An 8,567-nucleotide genomic window follows, 5' to 3' on the forward strand; every position below is an offset into this window, starting at 1 on the left:
GCCTTTGCAGCCTACTAAAGATCACACATCCTATCACTACACAATCGATTATACACCTCTAAGCATACATGGTTAAATATTTCTTAATACAAATGACAATAATAAAATCTAAACCCATCAGCGTGTTTCTGGAATATTATGTTTTTGTTGCTGCAAGTGCTTTTTATGCAGTTTTTGCAAAGCTATATGTGGAAGGAAACCATTAGGACAAGCTAATGGCATAAGATGTAAGTACAACTCCTCCAGTTTCACATGCAAAAAAAATTATTGCATTACCTTAGGTGGTTCCAGTTCTACAGGGATTTAAAAATAGTTAGGTAAAACGGAGTGTGCCTGCTTCGACCGGTTGTAAAGGGTTAATTATATATTTTACGTAATAATTTATAAAATTTGGGTTAGAAACGATAGAAGACAAATGGCACAATAGACACTTTTCTATCGTCCACACGATATATATCGCCATATCGCCCAGCACTACTAAGAATGTTTCTCTTAAAAGCAGTACAAAAGAACAGCTATGTCTTCAGTGTCGGTGTCTTCAGTGTGAGCCAAAACAACAACTTTTCAGCGTGAAAAAACTCAGCTCGTGTAACCTGAGGAAAGGGTAAGTTTTCTCTAAATATCTTTTTAGCTGTGGTTAGCTGGATGTCAGTCTTATGTTACAGCAGCTGTGTCGAGCTGCGAGTCATATTTTCGGCGCTAAGTTGTAGTGAGATAAGTTTGTGGGTGTTTTGTGCAGCTTCGGCTGTCCTTTTAACTGCACGCTGGTTAGCTAGCGTGAGCTATAAGCTAACAGCTAGCCTGGTTAATGACGCTAGAGTTCAACGCACATGTAAACAGCTCGTCTCTACTGCTTTAACTGTTAAAACAGAAGGCAATACTGCGGGTGACAGGGTTTATTATGTCAAACAGCAGCTTGTTTAGTTTAAACAGTCTGAATTAAGCTGGGCAAACACTGCGCAATTTTTTTCATTCGCGTTATTCAGCTCCTGGTCAGACTGTACAATTGAATCTCAGGGGTTAGAAGTTCATAGGTCACGATGCAGGGTCTCACACTATACGGCCTGATGCTCTGATGGACCTGAGTGCTCAAACTGTGCATTCATAACATGAAGCTTATCATACAAAATCTGTCTCTCGCTCTCCCTCTCTGTCTTTCACTCACACAGACAGACACTCACACACCACCACCGTCAACTTTGCTAAATTACTAATGAAAAACATTGACCAGGCAGCTGTGATTGAGCAGCATTGTCCATCCAACTCTTTTCATGGTTGTTGTAGTCGTGATAATTTTGTGAGGCCACTTTGAAAAGCCTCGGATACGGAAGCTTAGTACGGAAGCGTAGAGCTGCCACCCAGGCAAAAGAAAAATAGAAAAGTGAAAAGTAAATTGTTCTAACAATATACTTTTCATGTTTGTACAATATACTATCATGTTAGTGCAATATACATAATTATCACGTTCGTACAATATAAATATTATATAGGCTACATCGCAGCTCCAGTCACGCTTCCATCACTGTCTTTCTCGTCTTTTCCCAGAGTAACAGCCAAACAGGAGGATCTATTGGCTAGCACTGCTTAGCCTTGCACGCATTCTTATTTTAAACTTAATCTGGAATTCATTGCAAACTGTTTGTGCGGGATATGAATGACAAGATTTTATTTTTCTACAAGAGTTAGTAAAAAACATCTCCAGTGTGATCAAATCTTCTTGCCAAACATCTGCAGCTTTGCAGTGTATACAGCACTATAATGACCAGACCTAATTCTTTTGAAAACCATACACTTGAAAAGTGGAACGAAAATTATACATGATTCCAAACATTTTTAGTCACTGACACTGAGGTCAACTTCTGACATGGTACATTGTCATGGTAACTGATGCTGAGCATCTATCCAACCCGACCAATCAGCTCTCTGAAAAACGTGTGGCGTGTTTACCTCATCTCTCTGTGTGGGCACAGACACTTGGTGCTGCAGTAGCACTCCCCTGCAGGTGGTGCAGGTGTATTGCGATGGGAACCCACAGACACAGCAGAAGTGGCGTGGAGGTAGCGAGGAGGGCGGGGTTGCTCCTGAAAGGTAGTTAGGCTCTGGCTTCTCTGAGAGATTCTACCAATCAGAGGAGAGGAGACAGTGGGTCAGCTGACAACCATCTTTCAGCCAATCAGAGAGAGAAGAGAGGCCGCGTGACTCAGCTCCTCCTCCAGCATGGTAAAGTTCTTCCTGAAACGCTGCTTTAAGTGGTTGCCCCTAGTCTTCCTCTTCTTCTTCTCTGGACACACAGACAGAGCAGAAAAGGGACAGAAAACGTTGATTTATTTTTGGAAGATTTTTAATCACAAATATGTTTCCTAACATGAACGTTTTATAGTTTCTAAATCAGTCCATTGGTGTGGTGAGAACAGAAAAATACTGGCAGGTTTTTAACAGGACTTGTTATGGTTGTAATTTTCCACTTCTAATCACTACTGCTGAGTGAGCTATTACTCAGTAGGGAGAGTGGCTCATCCACCAATCAGACGGTAAGGGGTTGAGCCTCAGCTCCTCCAGTTTGAATGCCAAATTATTATTAGGAAGGATGATGGAACTCAAATTGCCCCAGATGCCACTATTTGTGAATACAAGATATGTCAGAGCTGTGTGAACCATGTGAAAAGTGCTTTGAATATTTCTTTAGAGTAGAAAAGTAAAGACTATATACAGCTACTAAAGTTTCAAAGAATAAAGTTTGTAAGCCATTTTCTGATAGTACAAGAACACAGGAGAGATATGTAAGGAGTTTTTATTATGAAAGGCATTGACAGGAAGAACCTCTTTTGTCAGAAATGTAGGTTTTGTGTAAAGATTGGACGGTAAATTCAGTGAAGGTAGTTTTGGTGGGCAGTAGGACCTGGAGGAGGGAAGGAGAACAGAGGATTTAAATAAAACATCAACATTACAGACTGTTTATAAAAGCTGTTGTTGTTAAGGTCAGGTAGCCAAAACAAGGTGAATGGACCCAATCACAGACACAAAACAGAGGCAGAAAGGTTCAAACATGATAATAGAATTTTATTTACAAAAACAGTCAGGTGATGGCTGTTAACTAAATAGTCTGGAACATGAGCAATATGTCTGAACATGAACTATGAGATGGAACATAATGATAGTTTATCCTTTCTGTCAGGTTGGGTTGGTTTGGGAATGACGTGGTGAAGTATTTTTCTGCCAGAAATTCCATCGTCTGCTGTCCTCTTTAAACAAAGTAAATACAAACTGTTGGCCCTGGTTTGAGAGAATTTAGGTTGATGAGTATTTATGTGTTTAGTACATGGAATACAGTTTCTGCTATGGACTTGCAAAGAGGGAACAGTTCTATCCAAAGTAATGCACAACGATTATTAAATATATTTTTTCTACTTTCACTGAGGGGTAAGGGCCGCATGAGGTCAACTCCCAGCATTTCCCAAGGCCTGGTCACACCCCCATCATCTGACTAGAAATGGTCAGTGTCAATGTTTTACCAGGACTTTGCACATTGTAGATACCTGGTTAGCACCTAATATTTAATAGTTTTACAGTATTCTGTGTTACAGAAGAGCTGCTGCTTTGCCCTTCCCTTTTTTTCACTTTGTGTTCTCTGCTTTGCATGTGGTTAATGGAATGTCTGACTGCATAATTTGCTGGGCACTAGTTAGCGTTAGAGTCAGCTCACTGTCTCAGGCACAGCTGATTTAGATCTCTGTGGTGACCCAGAATGTTTCATTTTTGTGTATTGCTTGTGTTTTAACTTCCCTTGAAAAGTAATGTTGTTAATTTTAATTTGTTAATGTGTTGTGAATGCATTGGGATTTTCCTTTTATAACAGTTTATGTGTTTTAATTCAAAATATTGATTGATCGAATAAATCGTTTATTTGCTTTAAATTGGAGATTTAGTTTATTTTGGTCGTTTGTACATTTTGTTTCTGAATAGTTTCTAAATTCCTATTACTGTGTCACCTTACTGGAAAGAGGCCCTTTTGAAACTGCATATCACCAAAGTGTTTCTGCAGTAACTACAGAGGGTGAAGGGGATGATCGCTTTCATGTTTTGGATATTCAAAACTTTTGTTTCCTTATTCAAAAGCTTAAAGCCCAAAATGGGCGTGACTGGGTGGAACCTTGTTGGGAATCTGGTGTACGTCTGGTTTGACTGCACTGTAGTGTGTGTAAAGATGAGATGTATATGTAAATCAATAAACTATTTTACACTCCGAACCACATCTTTGTCTAAAGTATAATGGACCTGAGTGCCTCCTTGGTAATCACCATAGTTTTGAACTAGATATGTGTGAAACTGAATGAAATTCCCAGGGTGGCACTGTCAGGTTTTCCTTGTAACAGTAAAGCTTTTGAGCTCGTAGTAACCACACCACCACCCTAGCATGTGTGTATCATCATTGCATTGCCTTTTTACCCTCTCATCATCATTCCTTCGCGTTGCCACACATGCACACCAGCATGTTAAATTGGAGTTATATAAGAGGACAGACTATTATTTTGTAGAATTAGCTACTGCATGCACAGGCTCACTGGTGTCACAAATTCAGTCCCAGTTTGGCCCTTCCAGCAGAAACATAACAGACTGCATCCTTCCGTGAAGGGAATGCATCTCCTTCGCATGTTCTCCTGTACATCTTTATTGCCTGTATTACCAAAGCATTTAAAGTATTTTTATTATTATCATCATCGTCATCATCATCAGTAGTAGTAGAACTTGTATTAGAGCTTTACAGCATACACAGAGCAACATTTTTCATCAATGAAAAAGAAAGCGAACGTGGAGGAAAAAAAATCAACGTTATTGAATAGCATTATATTGGTCTAATTTCGTGCGGTAGCTCCTGATGCAACTTCCAACATACACGTGTCTGTGTTGCACACAAGTTCATGCCAGGACTTACATACATAGGCAATTATAGGGAGAGACTCCCCTTCTTGACATTCCACTCCCCCAGCACTCCCATTATCCTTGGTTTCACCTGGCTAAAACTACATAACCCTCATCTGGACTGGGCAGGGCAGAAAGTTATAAGTTGGAGCCCGTTTTGCCATGCCAATTGTCTCGTCTCAGCCCCGCCGTCTGCCATTGTCGAGCCCGCACGTGACGAAAGCGCCAAAATAGACCTTTCTGTTGTACCTTTGGTATACCACGATTTAAGGGAGGTTTTTAACAAAGACAAAGCTCCATCACTACCCCTGCACAGACCTTACGACTGTGCCATAGACTTGTTACCGGGTTCCACTCTACCCTCAAGCCGCCTCTACAGCCTGACACGCCCCGAGAAGACAGCCATGGAAAAGTACATAAATGATTCTCTGGCAGTGGGCATCATCAGACCCTCCTCTTCACCTTTGGGGGCCGGATTTTTCTTTGTCGGTAAGAAGGATGGCTCGCTCCGTCCCTGTATCGATTTTAGGGGGCTTAATGACATAACGATAAAAAAACAAATACCCCTTACCACTGATCAGTTCCGCCTTCGAGCCGCTCCATGGTGCCTCCATATTCACAAAATTAGACCTCAGAAATGCATACCACCTCGTCAGAATCAGGGAGGGCGATGAGTGGAAAACACTCACTTGGGGCACTTTGAATATCTAGTGATGCCCTTCGGTCTCACAAATGCCCCAGCGGTTTTCCAAAATCTGGTGAATGATGTACTGCGGGATTTCCTAGACCGTTTTGTCTTCGTTTATCTCGACGGCATCCTGATTTTTTCCAAAAACCTGGAGGAGCACCAAACGCATGTCCGCGCTGTGTTACAATGGCTGCTGGAGAATAAACTGTACGTTAAGGCGGAGAAATGTGAATTCCACTCCCTTTCCGTTTCATTCCTGGGCTACATCCTCGCGGGGGGGCAGGTGAAGACAGATCCGGCTAAAATAAAGGTAGTCGTGCAATGGCCCATTCCAACGTCCCGGAGGCTTCTGCAGCGCTTCTTGGGCTTCGCAAATTTTAACCGCCGCTTCATCAGAAACTATAGCCAAGTAGCAGCACCGCTGACCCGGCTAATGTCTTCAAAGCTACCTTACATTTGGAGCCAGGAGCTGCTTTCTCCAAGTTAAAGTCACTGTTTACCTCGGCGCCGATTTTAATTCACCCTGACCCCGAGAAGCCGTTTATAGTTGAGGTGGATGCGTCTGACGTCGGGGTAGGGGCGGTATTGTCACAGCACTCTGGCACGGCGTCCAAACTTCACCCGTGCGCCTTTCTTTTCCCCGTCGCTTATCGCCCGCTGAGAGGAATTACGACGTGGGTGATAGGGAACTATTGGCCGTGAAACTGGCCTTAGAGGAGTGGCGGCACTATCTCGAGGGAGCGGAACACCCATTCATAGTGTGGACTGATCACAAAAACTTGACTTACCTTCGTACAGCCAAAAGACTGAATTCACGTCAGGCTCGCTGGTCCATGTTTTTCAGTAGGTTTAACTTCTCGATCTCTTACTGCCCAGGGTCCCGCAACGTGAAACCGGACGCCCTTTCCCGACAATTTGACGCCACAGGGGAGTTGCCCGACACACCCGCCATCCTCCCTGCAAGCGTCAAGGTTGGTTCCCTCATGTGGGAAGTGGAGGAGGACATCCGCCGGGCACTGGAGACTGAGCCTGACCCCGGCACGGGGCCTCCAAACCGCCACTTTGTCCCAAAAGCAGCCCGCTCCAAAGTGATCGACTGGGTCCACAAGGGGAGGTTTTCCTGTCATTCAGGGGGCGCGCGGACAAGTGCGCTCATCAAAAGGTATTTCTGGTGGGGGTCTATTGATAAATATGTCAAAGAATATGTGGCCACCTGCTCCATTTGTGCTAGGAGCAAATCTAACATGCAACGCCCGGCTGGGTTGTTGCAGCCTCTCTCCATTCCACCGCGCCCCTGGTCGCATATTTCTTTGGATTTTGTTACTGGTCTACCGGTTTCTTCTGGCAAGACCACAATCCTCACTGTGATCGACAGATTTTCCAAGGCAGCTCACTTCATTGCTCTCGACAAACTCCCCACATCCACCAAAACTGCTAATCTACTAGTTGAACATGTTTTTAGGCTGCACGGGATACCCACTGAGATCATCTCTGACAGAGGACTGCAATTCACGTCGCGGGTCTGGAGGGCATTTTGTACATCCTTAGGAGCAAAACCATGTTTGAGCACAGGACACCATCCGCAGACTAACGGTCAGACAGAACGCCTCAACCAGGAATTGGAGGCCACCCTCCGCTGCGTCACTGCCTCCAACCCTGCTTCCTGGTCATTGTTATTGCCATGGGTGGAGTACGCTCACAACTCCCTCACTTCGTCAGCGACAGGTCTCTCGCCTTTTGAGGCCTCACTCGGCTACTAGCCACCCCTTTTCCCGGAGCAGGACACCGATGTGTCCACGGATGTGGACGCGCACCCGCCGGGCCTTGTGCCAGTCAGCCGCCCTCCAGCGCCACTATGCGGACTGCCGTCACAGGGCGGCCCCTACGTACGCCCAGGGACAGAAGGTGTGGCTTTCTGCGAGGGACATTCCCCTCAGGACGGACTCCCGCTGGCCCCGCGTTTCATCGGTCCTTTTGAAGTGGAACGGATGATTGGCCACTCAGCATTCAGGCTGAAGGTGCCCTCCTCGTTATGGATCCACCCGACCTTCCACGTCTCCCAAGTCAAGCCGGTTGTAGTGAGTCCATTGTGCCCGCCTTCTGAGACCCCGCCGCCTGCCCGGCTCATCGACGGGCATCCCGCCTTCACGGTCCGCCGCATCCTGGACGTTCGCCGGCAGGGGCGGGGCAGGCAGTTCCTGGTTGACTGGGCCGGAGGAGCGGTCCTGGGTGCCCCGGTCCCTGATTCTTGACCCCGCTTTGCTTTCGGACTTCTACAGGGGCCGGCGCGGGAGGGGTCGGTCGATGAGAGGCGACATTTGGGGGGGTGTCATGGTCTGGCTGGGTACCTGCAGGTCTCCAACAGCGGCTCCTCCTCCTTTAGGCGGAGATCGGTTGCTCCTCCCTGGCTGACCACCTGTGGGCATCGCCTGAGTATCTGCTATCCCATGTTAGTCAAGTGGAGTGTGATTGCTTTGTCCAGAACCCGTGTGACGACTTACCTGTTTTTCTTTTTTTTTTTTTTTTTTTGTCTGTCCCATTTGGTTCTTTAGCCGTCAGAATTGTTGTCTAAAGACCAACAAGGATACCAAATGGATTTATTTTGCCAAATGGATCATCATGGCATTGCTGTATTGGTCCATTTGATCAAACTTTGTTGTTATTATTTATTTTATTTTCAGTTGTTACAGATGGGACAGACATGACTGGGGGATAGGAAAGGGAGAAAGAAAGAGAGGAAGGAAAAGAAAAACAGAAGGGAAAAGGGACAGTGAGAAAGGGCACTTACAAAGACAAAGAGAAAAAAAAAATCTCCTTGTCATGGTCCTGAGTCTGCCGTCTCAGTGTTTTATGTTTCTTTATGCTTTTGTTATTCTGATTAGGTATTTCATTATTATTTGCCATTTGTTAGGTTTCTGTTCTTTGCCTGCCTGCCCCCACTTCTCTGTGTTCCCTCCGT

The sequence above is a fragment of the Oreochromis niloticus genome, linkage group LG3 (genome assembly GCF_001858045.2).
Source record: "Oreochromis niloticus isolate F11D_XX linkage group LG3, O_niloticus_UMD_NMBU, whole genome shotgun sequence".
Taxonomy (NCBI): Eukaryota; Metazoa; Chordata; class Actinopteri; order Cichliformes; family Cichlidae; genus Oreochromis; species Oreochromis niloticus.